The sequence below is a fragment of the Castanea sativa genome, chromosome 12 (genome assembly GCF_040712315.1).
Source record: "Castanea sativa cultivar Marrone di Chiusa Pesio chromosome 12, ASM4071231v1".
In the NCBI taxonomy this organism is placed as follows: Eukaryota; Viridiplantae; Streptophyta; class Magnoliopsida; order Fagales; family Fagaceae; genus Castanea; species Castanea sativa.
In genome coordinates this window covers 3,636,719-3,655,910 of record NC_134024.1, presented here as the reverse complement: position 1 = coordinate 3,655,910, position 19,192 = coordinate 3,636,719, and positions in this window count along the sequence as shown.

Here is a 19,192-nt window from a genome sequence, read left to right as displayed (position 1 = left end):
CTATATATGTTTTGTTGTTTTTGTTTCAATAGTAGCTAAAATTTACTATATTAAGCAAGAATGACAGATTCCAAATCAATTATTTTTAAATATAAATCATAGGAAAAAAAAACCATATAAATTACCAAAATTCTTGTTTCTTAGTGGCACTCAAAAAAAAAAAAAGACACCAAAATTTAAATCCTTCCTGCGAACTTATTATTAGAAAAAAGATCATATAAATCCCTTTTTTATATTAATAATTAGTGCACTACCTATAAAAAATAATACTTTAAAAATGAATACATGTACCTTATTAAACATGTGACAATAAATTAATATATTTTTTCATGAAAAAAAACACTATTATTTTGTGTTGAAAAGAAAAAGAATAATAAAAATTATATTTTAGAATAAAATAATTAAACAAATAATTAAAAGTTTTTCTTAGGTGGAAGACTACATAATTCTATCACCAAAAAAAATAGCATATCCACAGATAGAACTTAACATGTCCCGTTTTTAGTTTTTAGTCTTATAGATTCTCATAATTCTCTTTTAGCATTATTACCTGAAATTCTTTGTAATTTTTCCATTAACAGGTTAGTTAGTGAGTTTCCAGTACGGCTTCCCCCGGTTCTTCAGGCCGAGCTTCTTCATCATCATCATTCACCTCGATTCAAATATGATGTTTTTTTTTTTTAAGTTTTCACGGCAATGACACCTGTAATAATTTTACAGATCATCTATATACTGAGTTGATAGACAATTTCATTAAGGCCTATAGGGATGAAGAAGGAATTGAACGAGGAACATTCATTGCTCCAGAGCTCATGAAAGCAATAAAAGAATCCACGTTTGCAATATTTGTCATTCTTTCAAAAAACTATGCTTACTTAAGATGGTGCTTGAATAAACTTGCTTAGATTGTTGCATGCATAGAAGAGACGGGTCTAAAAGTTATACCCATCTTTTATCGTGTGGATCCCTCTAATATAAGGCAGCAAAATCGAACTTTTGCTTTAGCCTTTGCTAAACATGAAGAGGACTCCAGAGTTAAGAGTGAGAATATAGAAACGTGGAAAGAGAGTTTGAAACGCGTGAGCCATATTGCCGGGTTTGTTGTAGAAGATAGCACGTAAGTCTGCATTTTTTGCTTTGAATAGATGTGTGTTTGGTTTTTTACTTTTTGTCTCAGTTTAGTTTTTTTTTTTTTTTTTTTTCTTTTGTAAATATAAAATTGAATTTTATCTTTTATTTTTTGAAATAACTTAGTTTTTAGGGTTTTGTCATGCATTGAAAATAAAAGAAGTCATCAAAAATTATATCTTTTGATAAATTTTAAGCATATAAGGTACGTACCTTAGACAGTTACTTTCATCAAATTATCTGTAATTATCACACTACAGTAATACTTGGCTGATTCATCATGAAATTATTATTGTTAATTTTTTAATGTTTCGAATCAAATCGAGTATAGGACACTTTTTTGTTGTTGATGATTTTATAGTAACAACTGGGGAATTCAATGTCACCCAATTAACAATGGCAAAGGTAAGGGGGTTGGGGGGCCATGACCCCTGGCTTTTCAAAGTATCTTTGGTAGATCTATTGAGCTAACCTTTACAAATAAAAAATTAAAAAATCATATACTTTTTTATGTTTTGACAAAAACACATTTTGCACTTTGTAACTTTGAAGAATTATGATTTTAATCCATTAAGTTTTAAGTTATTATTATTATTTTGTTCTTTGATTGTTAAATTTTATCCGATTACGTTATGAAAAATTAAAGATAGTAGATAAAAATAAAATAGTATTCCATTACATAGCATAATTTGGATAATTTAGTATTTATTGTTATATCTTTTAATTTTTTTTTCCTTCTCTTCTATTTTACTCAATATTGAAACTCAACTACATCCTCCTTATGATTAAATTATTTATATTTTCTCTCTCTTATTGTATTAAAAAATAAAAAATGTAATATTTTACTTAAATTTAAATAAAAGAAATTGTACTCATCAATTTGTACTCATTTTTTTTAACATTTATATAAGTGCACAATTGCGCCCGGACCCAAAGACGATTATGGGCTCAGGCCCAATGAGCCTTAAACAATGAAATTTGTAGAGTGTGGATTTCAAATCTAATTTAGAGATACTGGGAACTTGATAACAGGCTAAGGTGTGAAGATACTTGTAAATAGTAGATGATAATTGCAAAGGGACCTCCTCGGACGTAAGCCGAGGACCATTTCTGTATTATTTCTCTTTCTTTCTTAAAGGTTACAATTCTTAATTTCTTTCTTGGTAGCTGGCCAATCCCCCCTTTTCTTTGGCCTCTACCCCTCTTTAAATACTTCTTCTCTTGGTGCTTTATCCACGTGTTGCCGAAATCCTTCCTTGCCCAGAAGGTTCCCTTCTACTGTTCAGGGGTCACTTCCCCATTAATGCGGCCTGGGAGGTGGTTGCAGGGTCTTTAATGTGGAGGTAGCAGCCTTTTCCTAAGATATTTTTCTACCACCGGCGCCTCTAGAGGGTACAGGGATCCCCCCTTTAACCAACAATCTTTCTGGAACTCTGTCTTGATCATTCTAGCGAGACTCCCAGTCCTCCTGGGTCTATCCGAGGAGAAACTCATCCTCGGATGTATCTTCGGACCCTTGGCGCATGGGCCGATTTGTAGTTTTAGCAGGCCTTTTATCAAGAACAGGTTGGCCCTCCTTGTTAGAGCCCAAAGGCCCAAAAATGCCTACTCGGGTCCCTTTTCTCCCCACAATAGCCCCTTAAAACTCTATTTTTCAACATCCGAGGAGGAAAATAGGGTTTTGATCCAACGAGAACTTACCCCGCACGTTCTGTAAATAACCACGCGTGTGGAGATCGCTTCGTGTTCCAGAGGACGCCATTTGGCAGTTTGAATTTCAAAAACGCGCGCATTTATGACCGTAAGTTACACCTGGTTCCCCACATTCAATGGTGAGATGAGCATCCAACGGCCCTTGTCGCTCTCCGAAAATTTGGCGGGACGGATGCAATTTCGAGGCCGCTTCCCGCACGTCATAACGCCTTGGAAACATGCACCTTCATTTATTTCTCCAGAGCACAATCATATCAAAACATCAGTCGTTGCCTTTTCTCTGCAGAAAACTGTGGAAACTCGCATAACTTCAAACTCATAAGTTCCTAATTTTTCTTTATTCCTTTCTCCTCGGATTTCATCCTCGGCTCTCTTCTTAACCATTCTCCTTCTTAAAACCCGCCCTTTCACCTCTTATAGATGGGTAGATTTAAGTGTTTAGTTGACACCGCCGCTGGGATGGAAGGTTTTAGGGCTAAATACCACATCCCCGGCGACGTAGGTTTGAGATATTGTCTGGCGGAAGCCGTGGCTGATTCTAGGAAAACGGGAGAGGTCATCATCCCTATGGTTGCCTTCATAGAAGGTGGGATGACCCTCCCAATGAAAAGCGTAACCAGGGAGTACCTCCGCAACCACCGGTTGTGTCCTGACCAGTGCGCTCCCAACGTCTTTAGAGTTTTAGGGAGCGTCGATGCTCTAAATGAGCAACTGGGATTAAACCTCACTTGGCATGACGTCGTTTTTATGTACGAATGCCACAAACTTACTAAGGTAGGCTATTACATCAAATCCCGCTCTAGCATAGTTAGGTTGATTTCCTGTCTGCCCAAGTCCAATAAAGGCATGAAGGACGACTACCTCATCGCCTCAGGCAACTGGCACGATGGCCTCCACTGCCCAGTCGAGTGGGGAGATCCAGGTGTGACTCCTTAGGATCTAACTTCCCACCCCGTAGCTCCATCTAACATCTTGAGATGTTCATTTACATTTACTTAAGCGTTTAACTTTAGTTTATTACATGTCCTACAAATCTGACCATGTTTGTCTGTTTTGGTGTCTTTCTTTGCAGATAAACAACACGTGCACCCGTGCTTGAGCCACTACAACGTTGCAGATTTGAACCGAGTGCTTCGCTCAGAGATTTTTGTGAGTGAAGACTTGCAGCTTCGGGCGGCTCACTTGATATTAGGGTATGACCCCATATCTACAGACTTCCAGGAGATAGAGAACACGATCGTTGCGGGTGACCGGAGACTTAGGCGAATCAACGTTGCCAGGCCGCATTTCCTAGCCGACCACGATATTCCCGATGATCCCCACACAATCTTATACATGCGACCCCTCGCGGCGATCCCCCTCGCAGCACACTCTCAGGCAACCGCTATCCCAGAGGAGCAAGTGTCCTCATCGAAAACGTTGGACGAGGAGATAGAACAGTTTCAACTCGAGGACGTCCAACGACCTTGTAGAAACCCGTTTGTTGTCCTTTCCGACGAGGAAGAAGAGCCCGCCGAGACCTCTGGGATCGCGGGCCTAGTGATAGCACGTCCAGACGACAGCTCTATTGAAGAGGACATGGACGCGCTTAAGGTCCTCCTGACCACGAGAGGCGAGAGAGTTGCTAAAAAGGGGGCGAGGGGATCCCAAGCTCCCCCAGCCTTGCCACCACCCCCTCCTCTAGCCGACCCCAAGCCTCCTGCCGACGATCCGAAGAAGAAAAGGAAGGTGGAGGCCGAGGGGGCTGGTGGCGAGAAGCAAAAAAAGCTGAAACAGCAGCCACTGCAGGCTCAGCAACAGAAGTTGGACAAGGGCAAAGGGTGCGCCCATTCAGTTGAAAGTGGGGAGATCAAAGACATGGCCGAGGTGCGCCGAGCACCGGCTATGTGGTCTCCCGAACTAAGACTGGATGGAACGCCAATTCCCCTTCAGTCTAACATCAGGGCATTCCAACAAGGTCATGCCCTCCACCTGGCCGATGCGTTGGAATGCCCACTTCTACTGCCCAAGGACATGGAAGCCTTGGAAAAGATGAGCCAGCCTCAGCTGTTCCTTTCTTTAAAAAGGGACTTAGCTCTGGTAAGCTTCACTTCATTCTTGTATTCTTAGGGTTATTTATAAATTTCGTACTATATTTTAACCCCCTAACATTTATCGCAGGCCATTCAAGAAGTTTTCGCTACCGAGAAGTTCATGGAGGATTCTCGGAAGCGAGCTGAAGCGGAGCAAGAAATAAGGCAAGAGACAGAAAAGTCCCTATGCCAGGCCCTGGTGGAGAATGGAAAGCTCACCTCTCAACTGGCTGATCTGAAGAGAGAGAGAGATGGTGCCAAAGCTAGTCTAAAAACAATGAAGAATCAAGTGGAGGGGCAACGCAAGCTTCTTCACCAAAAGGACGACGAGCTCTCCCAAGCCTAACGGGCACGCTCTGACTTGGAGAAGGAGCTTGCGCGAATGAAGGAGGAAGCTCGCACCTACAAAAACTCACTAGAGGCTGCGAAGCAGGCCAGCTATCAGGAGGGAGTGGTCGCAACACAGGACCAGCTGACAGAAGCTTTCGCGGCCTTATGCCTAGAATACTGTCAGCAGGTCTGGGGGGAGGCCTTAAACGCAGCAGGGGTTCCTCAAGCTTCCGAGCTGAGGAAGCCCGAGAACGTTTGGCTTCCCCTTGACATACAGGAGATAGAAGACACTCCCGTTGTTGCCTCTCCTGCCCTTCCTTCCGTGGTGCCAGAACTCGTTCCTAATCCTACAGAACTTGAGGGTTCCCATAAAGAGAAGGACGGGTGTGGAGGTGCCGAGAAGGAGCAAAGCCAGAACGTGGAGCCCCTCTTTTCTTCAACAGACAAAGGGAAACAAGTCTTGTCTACCTTTGAGTTGGAGTTGAAGAGCACCGAGGCTGGCAGCACCTCCTTCCAAGACCCCCTCCCCAAGCTTAGGGCCTAGCATAGGACTTTTCTGTAGTTTCTCATTTTTCATATGATGATGTATTCCATTTATAATTAATGAAGAACAGTTTTACTCTATTTCCATCTGAGTTGTATTTATTTCACTTTGTCCTTTTTATGCTTGTCATGAAAGTTTTTACTAACACATAACTAAAGACAGAACGGAACAAACAAGTCTAACTCCAGCAGTTGAACAATTATAACCTTTAAACAGCCATGCGCATATTTGCTTTGCAGAGTGAAACATTAAAGAACCTAACAAAAACTAACTTAGTTTGGATATTATACCATGCCTTAGCTAGAAAACCCCCATAATGGTTAAACTTTGTAATCTGAGATATCAATTTTAGTAGAGTGTAAGGTCCGAGGACCATCCCTTACAAAATTTTGTTTAACACTTAAAGATATAAAACTTAAGATCCAATTTAACGAATGGTAAGATATTGATTTCCACAAAGTGTGTGATAAGAATAAGAACAGTGACTAAGGTTCTGTTTAACAAATGATAATATATCAATTTCCATAAGGTTTGTGGTCCGAGGACCATAATTAACCAAATTTCTGTTTGACACTTAAGAATAGTAACTTCAAATATTAATTTCCCCAAAGTAGGAGGCCCGAGGACCTGGCATAACTAAGGTTCTGTTTAACAAATGATAAGATATCAATTTCCACAAGGTTTGTGGTCCGAGGACCATACTTAACCAAGTTTCTGTTTGACACTTAGGAACAGTAACTTCAAATGTTAATTTCTTCAAAGTAGAAGGTCCGAGGACCCGGCATAACTAAGGTTCTGTTTAACAAATGATAAGATATCAATTTTTACAAGGTTTGTGGTCCGAGGACCATACTTAACCAAGTTTCTGTTTGACACTTAAGAACAGTAACTGTAAGCCCCTAATGTATTCATAGCTTTGAACTGCTAACTAACAAAAGCACCTTTTATTAATAATAATACCTTCGAAGGTTATTTACATTCCATGGGCGTTGTACAATTCTTTCATCTAGGTCAGCGAGCCGATACGACCCTATGCCTGCTACTGAAACAATGCGATAGGGACCTTCCCAGTTTGGTCCTAGCTTACCCCAAGCTGGGTTCTTAGCAGTGCCCACCACTTTTCTTATTACAAGATCCCCAAGTGCGAGTGGCCTTAGCTTCACGTGGGCATCATATCCCCGCTTAAACTTCTGTTGATAATAAGCCATTTGGACCATAGCTACCTCGCGCCGTTCCTTAACTAAATCCAGGCCTTTCTCCAGGAGGCCATCATTATTCTCCGGGCTAAAAGAACTCGTCTTTAGGGTGGGAAAACCAGATTCCAGTGGTATCACCGCCTCGGCTCCATAAGTCATAGAGAATGGAGTTTCTCCAGTGGACCTGCGCGGTGTAGTCTGATACGTCCACAGAACATGTGGTAGTTTTTCTACCCATCTACCTTTCGCTTCGTCCAACCTTTTCTTGAGCCCACTGACTATGACCTTGTTAACGGCCTCGGCTTGCCCATTTCCCTGAGGATAAGCTGGGGTGGAGTATCTATTTATGATACCCATATCACCACAATATTTCCTAAAAGCCTTGCTGTCGAATTGAACGCCATTGTCCGAAATAAGTGTGTGTGGTATTCCGAATCTAGTGATGATGTTTTTCCAAACAAACTTCTTGGAATCAACGTCTCTGATATTTGCTAAAGGCTCAGCCTCGACCCATTTAGTGAAGTAGTCTGTCCCCACGAGCAGCCATCTTTTGTTTCCTGCAACCCTCGGAAATGGCCCCACTATGTCCAATACCCATTGTGCGAAAGGCCAAGGACTGGAGAGAGGGTTGAGAACCCCTCCAGGTTGATGAATATTAGGGTCAAACCTCTGGCATTGATCACATTTTTTGGCATAGTCCTGAGCCTCCCTCTGCATATTGGGCCACCAATAACCCTGAGTCAGGGCTCTATGGGCTAAGGACCTTCCCCCAGTGTGGCTCCCACAAATCCCTTCATGTAGTTCTTCTAGAAGCGCTTCCGTTGATTCAGGGTGCACACATAACAAGTATGGTCCTGAGAAGGATCGTTTATACAGTTTCTGATTCTCGGACAACCAGAAACGTGGCGCCTTTCGACGTATCTTATCTGCTTCAGATTTGTCCTTAGGAAGGACGTCGTTCTTAAGAAAAGATATGACCGGGTCAATCCAACTAGGTTCAGGCCGTATCAGATGGATGCGAGCCGCGTTGACAGCGGTAAGAGTTGGCTCTAGCAAATCCTCTACGAGGATAATCCTGGACAAACCCTGAGCCGAAGACGTTGCTAGCATGGCCAAAGAATCTGCATGGGTGTTTCCACTCCTAGAGATGTGAGATAAGATGAAGGAATCAAATTTAGCTTGCTGACGTTTGACCTGTGCCAAGTATTCTTGCATTCTTGGGTCCCTAGCCTCCATGGTCCCCGTGACCTGGCCAACCACTAACTGAGAATCCGAGAATACATGAACTTCCTTTCCACTCATCCTATATACCATGCTCATGCCCACCAAGACTGCTTCGTACTCGGCCTCATTATTAGTAGCCGAGAACGCCAGTCTCAGAGATTTTTCGAAGACAATTCCCTCAGGGGATATCAAGACAAGCCCAACACCAGACCCTCTCTGATTAGATGCCCCATCCACATTCACTTTCCAAGTCGGAGGTGCTGCGGCTGTGATCACACCAACTGATTTTTCATCCATGTGTGCTTCCCTCAGAGTTTCTTCTAGCAATGGTTCGGCGAACTCTGCCACCAAATCAGCAAGGACCTGGCCCTTCACCGAGGTGCGAGGCATGTATTTAATGTCAAAGGCCCCCAAAATGGTTCCCCACTTTGCCACCCTGCCAGAGTAATCGGCGCTGCGTAACACCGCCTTAAGAGGCAATTGGGTCAGAACCACCACAGTGTGGGACTGGAAATAACGAGGAAGCTTCCGCGTGGCATGAACTATGGCCAGAAGTGCTTTCTCCAAGAGTAGATAGCGCACCTCGGCCTCATTCAAGGACTTACTAACGTAGTAGACCGGTCTCTGCACCCCGCTTTCATCCCTTATGAGGACCAGGCTAACCGCGTGGACGACCACTGCTAGATAAGCAAACAGGACCTCGTCCGCCTCGGGGCGAGACAAAATGGGTGGCCGAGAGAGATATTCCTTAAGCTGTTGGAAGGCTAACATGAAGTCGTCGATCCATTGAAACCCTTTCCATTTATTCAACAATTGGAAGAAAGGACGGCACCGGTCAGCTAACCGAGAGATAAATCTGCTTAGTGCGGCGATCATTCCGGTCAATTTTTGGATCTCTTTTGGGTTCCGAGGCGGCTGCAAGTCCTGAATAGCTTTGACCTGCGCTGGGTTTACCTCTATACCTCTATGAGTAATCATATAACCCAAGAACTTTCCAGAACCCACGCCAAAAGAGCACTTTGAGGCGTTAAGGCGCAACTTGTGCCTCCTAAGCACCTGGAAGGTGTCAGCCAAATCTTTAACGTGCGAAGGTATTGTTTTACTCTTTACCACCATATCATCCACGTATACCTCAATGGTCTTCCTAAGTTGCTGTTCGAACATTCTGGTCATCATTCTTTGATAGGTAGCCCCATCATTCTTCAATCCAAACGGCATGACCTTATAGTGGTAGTTTCCTGTTGGAGTAATGAAAGCAGTCTTCTCTTGATCCACTAATGCCAATGGAATCTGATGGTAACCCTGGAAGGCATCCAAAAAACTCATACGAGGATGTCCGATAGTGGCGTCCACAAGCTGATCAATACGCGGCATTGGGAACGAATCCTTCGGGCAGGCCTTGTTTAAATCCGTGAAGTCCACACACACTCTCCACATTCCATTCTTCTTTTTGACCACAACCGTATGCGCCAACCATTCGGGGTAGAAAACTTCTTTAATAGCTCAAGCCCTCTTGAGCTTAAGCACCTCCTCTTTGACAGCCTCGAAATGTTCCTTGGAAGAACGCCGAGGTGGCTGCCTTCTCGGAACAATAGCGGGGTTGACATTCAAATGATGAAAAATGAAGCTCGGGTCTACGCCCAGAGCCTCATAAGGGTCCCACGCAAAAACATCAATGTTGTCTTTCAGAAACTCCAACAAATCCATCTTCTCCTGGTGTGGCAAGCGTATGCCAACTTGGAAGAACCTCTTAGGGTCATCCGCTATCAAAAACTTCTCTAAATCCTCATAAAGAGCCTCCTCTCCTGTCACCGCCCCAGGTGCATCCGAAGCTGTTAATTGCTATGAGTCTTTGATGATCAAAGCCGATGACTCGGCTTCTGTCTGATGAAGCACTGCAGCCGATATGCATTGTCTGGCCACCGATTGGCTGCCAAGGATCTCTTCAATATATTCCCCCGAGGGGAATTTAACCTTAACATGCAAGGTAGAGGAGATAACACCCAAAGCGTGCAGCTATGGCCTGGCAAGGATGGCTGTATATGGGGAATACGCGTCAACCACAATGAAATCCACCTCAACCGTTTCTGAGCCAGATTGAACGGGCAGATGAATCTGTCCCTTCGGTACAACGGCCTTTCCTTCAAAGCTTATAAGTGGCGAATCGTAAGGAGTAAGATCCTCCAGCTTCAACCTTAGCCCCTTAAATAAATCAGGGTACATAATATCTGCACCGCTGCCCTGATCAATCATCACCCTCTTTACGTCGTAATTCCCTATCCTAAGAGTGACCACAAGAGCATCGTCATGGGGTTGGATGGTACCAACCTTATCCTCCTCTGAAAATCCCAAGATGGGTAAATTCACCTTCAACCTCTTCGGCCTGCAGCCTGCCTCTTCGGCCTGAGAATGTAAAACTGCCATCACCCTGGTGGGACCTGAGCCGGTCCTGCCAGGTGCAGCAAAGATAACGTTAATTGTTCCCAATGCCGCCGAGATGAATTATTCTTCTGATTATTTGAGCCGGATTGATGGCCCTGCCCGTTAGGTTGATAAAGGTGCTGCTTCAGTTTTCCTTCACCGACAAGCTGCTCCAAGTGGTTCCAAAGGGTCCGATAGTTCTCGGTAGTATGGCCCACGTCCTGATGGTACTGACAAAAGAGGTTCTGATTCCTCTTCGCGGGGTCTCCCGCCATCTTACTAGGCCACCTGAAGAAAGGCTCCTTACGAACTTTCTCCAGTAATTGGTGTACTGGTTCTCAGAACATAGTATTCACGGTTTGAGGGGCTGCCGAGCCGGACTGCCCGATGTAATCTCTTCTCGGCTTGCTGTTGTGGTATCTGTCCGACCTGAAATCCCTTCTCTCCTGCGGGATAACCTTCTCCTTACCCTTTCCTTGCTGTTGGTTTTCCTCTACCCTTTTGTATTCGTCAATGCGATCCATGAGGCGACGTACGCTGCGGACGGGCTTTTTGGTCAAGGACTTCCTCAAGTCGTGATCAGTAGGAAGGCCTACCTTAAAGGTATTGAGCGCCACCTCATCAAAATCACCATCTATCTCGTTAAACATCTCCCAGTACCGGTAGGAGTATGCTTTCAACGTCTCTCCTTACCTTATGGCCATGGATAACAGTGAGTCTAATGGTCGAGGCACTCTGCTACATGTGATAAACCGCAACGCAAATGCTCTAGTAAGCTCCCCAAACGAACCTACAGACCCCGATTTAAGGCCGTTGAACCACCTCATAGCAACAGGTCCCAAGCTAGAGGGGAAAACTTTACACATTAGGGTCTCATTATGAGAGTGCACCGCCATCCTCTGGTTAAAGTGACTCACGTGCTCCACCGGATCAGTCCGGCCATTGTAGATGGTAAAGGTGGGCTGGGTGAACCTCTTGGGGAGCCTCCCCTTCTCAATCCTTCGTGAGAATGGCGATTTGGAGAGTTGGTGCAACGCCCGACTCATAGCATCGTTCCCCAAGCCCCTGGAAGAGAGCTTCTTGTGCCTGCGAGCTGGCGGGTCGTCCTCCTCACAAGAGGACGTTGCGTTGGGGGGCGACCATGACCTCGAGCTGTAACTACTTCCCCGGACCTCCACTGAAGAAGGATTAGATGAGGACGGCGAATACTTGCGTTTGACGCGGCGCAGTTTCCTTTTCAAATGATCAATCTCCTTCTGCATGGCCTTAGCACCATCCTCGTGGGTGGTGCTGCCCCCGCCATGATTACGGCTTACCCTAGGGTATTCCGTATGAACGCTTCCCTCTCGATCACTTCGACGCTCAAAAAGATCCTCAGGTTGTGATCCTTGAGACTCTGCATGGTGTGAGCCTAGGCCTGCCATAGTATCCCAGCTCCTTCCAGACTAGATCCCCACAGACGACGCTAATTGTAAGTGCACAATTGCGCCCGGACCCAAAGACGATTATGGGCTCAGGCCCAATAAGCCTTAAACAATGAAATTTGTAGAGTGTGGGTTTGAAATCTAATTTGGAGATACTGGGAACTTGATAACAGGCTAAGGTGTGAAGATACTTGTAAATAGTAGATGATAATTGCAAAGGGACCTCCTCAGACATAAGCCGAGGACCACTTCTGTATTATTTCTCTTTCTTTCTTAAAGGTTACAATTCTTAATTTCTTTCTTGGTAGCTGGCCAATCCCCCCTTTTCTTTGGCCTCTACCCCTCTTTAAATACTTCTTCTCTTGGTACTTTATCCACGTGTTGCCCAAATCCTTCCTTGTCCAGAAGGTTCCCTTCTACTGTTCAGGGGTCACTTCCCCATTAATGCGGCCTGGGAGGTGGTTGCAGGGTCTTTAATGTGGAGGTAGCAACCTTTTCCTAAGATATTTTTCTACCACCGGCGCCTCTAGAGGGTACAGGGATCCCTCCTTTAACCAACAATCTTTCTGGAACTCTGTCTTGATCATTCTAGCGAGACTCCCAGTCCTCCTGGGTCTATCCGAGGAGAAACTCATCCTCGGATGTATCCTCAGACCCTCAGCGCATGGGCCGATTTGTAGTTTTAACAGGCCTTTTATCAAGAACAGGTTGGCCCTCCTTGTTAGAGCCCAAAGGCCCAAAAATGCCTACTCGGGTCCCTTTACTCCCCACAATTTACACTTTCTCCAACCTTTCTCCTTCTCTTTACCTTTTCATCTACCCAAACATTCTACCTTGATATTACTCTTCCTCTTTCCTTTTATCTTCCTTTATTTTGTTTCTTTTTATTATCATCCTCCTAGTATAAATTTGTCATTCACTCTTTCATTCTTTACATAATTTTCTCTCACACAAAAAAGTGGTTATTTCCTACTCTTTCTCCCTCAATTTTTTGGTGGATTTTTATTTTTATTTTTCTTGCATCTCTATTTTAGCTTGATAAAGTTTTGCATTATTTAGAACTCTATTTTGGTTGATGGGATTTAGTTTTTTTTTTTAATTTATTTTTTTATGACTTTGATTGTTAAATATTATTTGGATAAGTTAGTGTTTATTGTTAGTGTTTATTGTTTTGGATAAGTTAAATATTATCATATTGCATTATAAATAATTAAAAATAGTATATAAGAATGTATTATTATTATATTACATAGAATTATTTGGATAAGTTAGTGTTTATTGTTTTGTATTTTTTTTTCTCATATCATTTTATTTAACATTTAAATTCAGCCACATCCCCCATATATATCATTAAATTATTTATATTTCCACACCTTTTTTATTTTAAAAAATTTAAAATATAGTATTTTGCCTAAATTAAATAAATAGAGCTTTCCACATTAAGTGGAGCAATGCTTGGGAAACACTCATTCTCACACCCAATACATCAAAGAAAGAATGAAATACAAAACAAATCAAGTTAGAAACACTAAATTAAAAAAAAAAAAAACTAATAATGCATATTTTATGTCATAGAATCATCATCAAATTTTGGAAAACGATAGGTTGCCAATGGAGAGAGAGAGAGAGAGATGGTATAAAAAAAAACAATACAAAGTAATAAAGAGTAGATAAAGAAAAAAAAACCAAACGTCAATTAGTAATCGTTGATTGGAAAATAAAGAGGTTGTATGGAGAAGTAAAAAAAAAAAAAATATAGAAATTACTATGTGGAGAACATTAAAAACTTTATAGTATAGTAACATAAACCGTTAAATTCACTTAAAAAATTAAATCAACAATTAAATACAATCATAGACTAAATTTAAATTTAAAACTAATCAAACTCTAACTACAGAAACCATATTAATCATAACTAAAAAAGAGATGTTCTTTGATAGTAGTATAAATTACATAAGAAATAAAGTTAGAAAATTTAAAAATCTATTTTTTTGACATTTCATTTAACCTTATTTATAATATATATATATATATATATATATATATATATATATATATATAATTTTCATACACTATTATTTTCGAAAATCTAATGAACAATGATACCTCTCATTTATCGTCTTTATTATGCAAATCATCAGTTAGTAAATATATGATAATGGTAAGAAGCGTTACAAATGAGATTACTAAAAGAAAATATATATATATATATATAATTAATTAATTAGCCACTATCATAATTTATTTAAACCCACCACATGAATTGAATATTATATTACAGAACATCCTTTCCAAATAACGTTACTGTGCAAATGATTTCGTTAGTTGGCTGGGTTTGGAAAGTATGTGGGAAACTAACAACTCGAGTTTTAGAAACTCGAGATTTAATTGAAACTCGAGTTTTTAAAACTCGAGTTGTCGTGTTTGTTCTTCGATTACGTGGACAAAGTTTCCACCTGGAGGAATTTAGCCACGTAGAAATCGAGTTTATAAGACTCGAAATATGTATTAAAAATCGAGATTGTAAAACTCGAGTTATTGGGTTTGTCGGAATTTAGCCACGTAGAAATCGAGTTTATAAGACTCGAAATCCACACAATTTTCCCCCACTTTACCTTTCAAACGCGTAACTGAAACACTCTCAATCTCTCAACTCTCAGTACTCTCAATCTCTCAACTCTCAGTCTCTCAACTCTCAGTACTCTCAGTACTCTCAATCTCTCAACTCTCAGTCTCTCAACTCTCAGTACTCTCAATCTCTCAACTCTCAGTCTCTCAAACGCTCTCTCTCAATCTGTCACTTTGAAACGCTCTTTCTCCTCTTTCAGAACCCTCTCTCTCTCGCTTCTCGAGACTTTGCTACACCGACCGCCGCTACACCGACCGCCGGTCCGCCGTAACACCGCCGGTAAGCCTCTCTCCCTTCTCTCCATTTCATGGTATCCACCTATCCAAAACCATCGTTGCCGGCCCGGCAACCCAACTTCAACTTCTTGCGGCAAGTAACATTCTTTTTCCCCTCTCCTTTAGTTCTTGTTGGTTCCATTTGCTAGTCTTCTTCTATGCTTATGGGTTGTCATCCGTATTCTTGCTTTATTTGGACATAAAATGCAAGAATTTGTATGGGTTTGGTAGTAGGTGTCTGTTTTAAGTTAGTTCAAATGTTGATTTTTATTGCATGGAAGCTGTTTGTGAAATTGTCTCTTACAAGCTTTGAAACTAATTGGGTGTATCTATGAAGTTGGTCCAGATGGTTTCATTAATTTTAACTATCAGTTTGTGTGTAGTTAAAATTTTGAAAGCTATATTGATATGCTTTCTAGTGTGAATGAATGGTACTGACTGTTTTGAGTCATTTTTCTAGTAAAAAAGAAAAGGAAAATTTTTTCTTAATTGTTTGCTACATTCTGAGTTCATAATATATTCTTTTATCTTTAGGTTGACATACGACCATTTGCAATATGCAAAATGGGGCGTAGAAATGCATTACTTGGAATCTTCCACTTCAAGGCCTAATTTTCCCGCCTTAATCATTAATAAGGAGAAGTTGAGCATATTTGACTAAACACAAATATAAGACGATTTGAAAACACAATAAATCATTTGGTAATGGACATAATGATTATATCTATTGCACAAGGATACTGAAATGCGAAAAGGTATTTATGTATTTTTAGTTTTATGTATAAGCTGTGTCTTAACGGACTTTTAATAATATTTTTTTTTTCTCTACTTATGGACTTCATATAAGCAAAAAGATATTTTGGGATCAGGAGTCTTTTTTTTTTTTTTTGTTAAGTTACGAGGGTCTTGAACCCTCCACCTAGCACTTACAAGGGAAGGAGGTGCCAATTGAGCTAGAGCTCATTGGCGGGATCATAGTAGTTAATGTGAAATAGAATTGAACATTTAAATTTTGTATCTTGGCATGTGAGTGGGTTAATTGATACATCCTTAAATCATTCCATAATAATGCCGTAGTTTATAGAGACTCTATGGATAGCTTGCCATTTGCACAGCAAGTTAGATTGACATGATAGTTACCGTTCGCAGTTTTTTTCATTCTAATTTATTTCACTGTCTTAATGTTTCAATGTCTATGATGCCCTTGTTTCCATCTTTGGTTTTGATGACTATGACCATCCTCAATATGTAGATTATGCTTTTTTGGTTGGCATATGTACATTATGTGCTTTGACAAGGCCGTTCTTAATATTACTGAAAATAATAATGAAGATGAATTTTGGTTGCTTACTTGCTTATAGTCTTGAAATTTGTTAAACTTAAGATAATTTAATTTTTAAAGTGAAATAACCAGTATTGATTCAATTAGATGGTAAGGTGAAGATCTCTTGCATCTGGACCAATTCATTACTGTTTTGTTCTTCTCTATATTATGTTGCATCAGTTTCAAATTTTTTATTTTATAAATTAAAATCAAACTTGGAACTTAGAGATGCTTTGATATCCTAAATCACAAGTTCTATTCTCCTACTGTATAGAGATTTAATGGCATTGGTCATATGCCAAAAATAAATTCAGTAGATGCCAACCAAATACAAAATAGCAGCAATAAGATGTCTGAAAAACATAATGAAATATACAATTACTACACGGCTAAACACCCTAAACCATGTAATATTATTTTTAATTCGACTACAATTGGGTTAGATCTCGCTAATTTACATCGATCACAATGTGAACATCCCTTTATTTAAAGCTATTAACATTTTTCCACTAATAATTTATTTCTTATTAATAACCCTGTCATAACCTTGTCATAAGGGACAGTCACAATTTAGTCTTCCTACCAATCTTGATCGGATTTATATTTGAATTAATAGGTGTGAGAAATTAGGTCTAGTTTTAAGAGGCCCCGCAATTTTTTTGAAGTCATTGTTTGTAGTTTTTGGTTGAAGATTCTATATCCTTAAAAGAAATACCTTAGTGAGATAAATTTTGGGTTTTTGAGTATCTTATTTTGCGGGGAAGTGTAGTAGCAATATTCATACTTGCTATGTAGGTCATTGGTTTGGGGACGAGAACTAGTTCATTAGCTAATGAAAAAGTAAATGTAAAAAATTGGTTAGATTTGTCAGTTCAACTGCCAAATTTGTTCACATTTATGCAGTATGTGTTGGTTTAGACCGGTTTAGAATTAGATCCCGGTAAAGGCTACCATTTTTCAAACTCGATTGACATTAAATTGTTCTTTGAAACTTTAGTTTCAGCCATCAAATAATCATGGCTTAAAGATTCACTTGGACAAATCACTTTAATGTCAAGCTTTATTTGATATGAAGCAGCTTTCACTACGCACCATGTGGTCTCACTCCACATTACTACCCAAGTAGGTTGATATAAGTAGTAAGCAGATTTATTGCTTCCCTAAAAAAAAATTTCTTGTCGATCCGGAAATTTGTTTTGCCATGTCTATTAGTAGATAGATTCACTCATTAGCATCACTTTGACCTGTCCCGAGAATTTCGGTTAGTGTTTTGTTTCTCTTTCCCTTTAGTAACTAGACCGAGTGATATACACTACATGTGCACCTTATGACCATCCGTCCTCCTACCATCCCCATTTCCCTTAGTAAGTATGAGAAGCTTATTATGTAGAATTTGATGGTGGTCTCGATTTGTTTGGAAAATGGGTCATGAACTGACAATATTTACATACCGTTAAAATACTATTTTACTTGGAATGCCTTTTATTAAAAATGTTTCGGGGGATAGAAAGTGGTTTTTGGTCGGCACTAGACAAGCTTCTCTCGCTTAAGATCAAAATTTTCCACCTAATTATCATTCTTTGGACACCCTCTTCAAATAACTTATTACCATTAGAATTCAATCACTTGAAGCATCTTAGTATCTTTTTAATTATTGTAGGAGGCATCAAATAATGTTACCTTAGAGTTATTTATGAAGACTTAATTCTGTGGAATATTGTTGCACTCTTTGCGGTATGGAGCCCGGGATCGATGAGGAGCCGAGATTGTGCGCCCGGTCCGAAGATCCTTCATTGTTGACGCGACAACGAAATCATCGATCGAGAGGACATTTGGAATGGCGAGGTGAAATATCTAGTTTTAACAACTCGCTTTAATTTTTACGTTGTCTTTGACTTTTAGCAAGTTCTTTGAAAGTTGTATATCTAATTCTAACGACCGCTATAATTTTTATCCATTTTACAGACTCGGGCTCACTTACATGCCGTGGTCGCGCTAAGGAGATGGCAAAGATAACGATGCAAGATAATCGGGTGATTGATATTATCAAGTTGGTGGGGTTAGAAGGATTGTTTAGGGTCCCTTCCGGAGAGATAGATCATTGCCTAATATCGGCCCTAGTTGAGCGATGGCGGCCGGAGACTCATACGTTCCATCTTCCACATGGTGAGATGTCAATCACCCTAGAAGATGTGGAGGTCATTTTTGGACTTCCTATAGACGGTGAGGTCTTGGTTGGGCCGACTACTGTGGTGGATGGGAATTGGAGGCAACTGTGCGTGGAGTTGCTTGGTTTTGGCGTTCGGAGAATGACAACAAAACTTTGGTGGGGCAAAGAATTCTCATTAGTCGCCTTGTTGAGCGCATTGCGCAGCCACCGCCTCATGATGCAACGGAGGAGCAAGTACATCGGTATGCCCGGTGCTCTATTTTTGCGCTACTAGGGGATAAGATTTTCATGGACAAGTCGGGAGATAGGGTGCATCTGATGTTCTTGGAGTTCCTGCGGAACCTTCATGATCCGCCAAAGTATAGTTGGGGTAGTGGTTGCCTGGCATGGTTGTATAGGGAGTTGTGCCGGGCGAGTGATAAAGAGGCATCGCAGATTGGTGGGGCGTTGCAATTGGTTCAGTATTGGGCATGGGCGAGGTTGCCATTCTTGTGCCCGAGGATAGAGCCTCCACCTGGATGCGATTATGGCCCATGGCCAAAAGCTCCACTTGCATTTAAGTAAGTATTTTCCTGATACTTAGTGTGTGTTATGCAATGTACTATTCTTAGTAACTAAGTGGTAATATCTTATGTTATTCGATCGTAACTGTAGGTGGGTGCGGGTGCCAAGCCCGAAGAGTAGGCCATCCGGCACGGCGTTGATCTATTATCGTGAGCAATTAGTTAGAATGCAGCCGGAC